This window comes from Echinops telfairi, unplaced genomic scaffold (genome assembly GCF_000313985.2).
Source record: "Echinops telfairi isolate 266 unplaced genomic scaffold, ASM31398v2 ScPeMD7_5592;HRSCAF=6446, whole genome shotgun sequence".
Classification (NCBI taxonomy): domain Eukaryota; kingdom Metazoa; phylum Chordata; class Mammalia; order Afrosoricida; family Tenrecidae; genus Echinops; species Echinops telfairi.
In genome coordinates, this window is record NW_022109491.1 from 36,016,689 (window position 1) to 36,017,735 (window position 1,047).

Sequence of the window (1,047 nt, forward strand, 5' to 3'; positions counted from 1 at the left end):
CACTCCCCCCCTCATTTACTATGGTAAGCTTTTTTGTTCTATTGATGTGTGATAACTGATCCCTTCGACACCTTGTGATCACATAGGCTGGTGTGCTTCTTCCATTTGGGCTTTGTTGCTTCTGAGCTTGATGGGCACTTGTTTATCTTCAAGCCTAAGACCCAAGACACTATACTTTTTGATAGCTGGGCACCATCATTCTGATATTTTTTGTTCTCTGTTTGACTTGCTGTGTTTCCATGTGGATGGCATTGAGTGTTCTGTCCTGTTGGCGAGTTTCGACTTAACAATAAGATCTGCTTTGACCACCAGACTAGGGTAAAGAAGTAGTGCAGGTGGAGGCTTTGGGAAGAATCGTGTCTTGTTTCTTTCCCTCTTGCCTTGACCAACTCTCAGGTAGCTACCTAGGTTTAGGTTCTGGAAGGAGAGATTGAAGAAGCTCCTATCTTCTCAGCCTCCAGCCTAGATTCAGTTGTGTTATGGAATGAATGGTGCACCACCAAACTAAGTATCAGCATCCTGACCCCTTCACTTGCAAATGCAACCCTTGTTTTGGAATTGGGTTTTCATTAAAATGTTAAGGAGGCCAGGTCAAATACTGGGGTGTGTCCTAAACCTAATGACTTCTGAGTGATGGCAGGGACAGCGGAGACACAGAAGACAAGCAATCACAAACCGGCAGATAGATGTTATATGAGTATCACCAAAGAACAGAGGTATGCTGGAAAAGAACACATTTTCTTTTAGAGCTGACAGAGAACATTCTCTCAGAGCCAGTTCCCAAATTTGAATGTCTCTCCGCTTAAATAATGAGAAAACAAATAGCCATTCATAGTATATCTGTTGCAGCGACACTAGCCAACTGAGACACCCAGGCAAGCCCAACAGAGCCCTAGCTGAGCTACAGCCAAACCACAGCTGACTCCCGAGTGAGGACTAATGGCCATTAAACCATTGAGATTCTGGACTTGCTTGTTATATGGCATTGTCAAAATTTAGCAGCACAAGTGTGAACTTCAAATACAAAACATTATGGAAAAAAATCTG

At 43.3% G+C, this 1,047-nt stretch overlaps 1 protein-coding gene across 2 annotated transcripts in view; it reads right to left on the reverse strand.

The window, feature by feature from the left end:
• Nucleotides 1-1,047, reverse strand: part of PAK5 (p21 (RAC1) activated kinase 5) — a 334,352-nt gene that overhangs the window by 138,584 nt on the left and 194,721 nt on the right. The window lies entirely within an intron of this gene.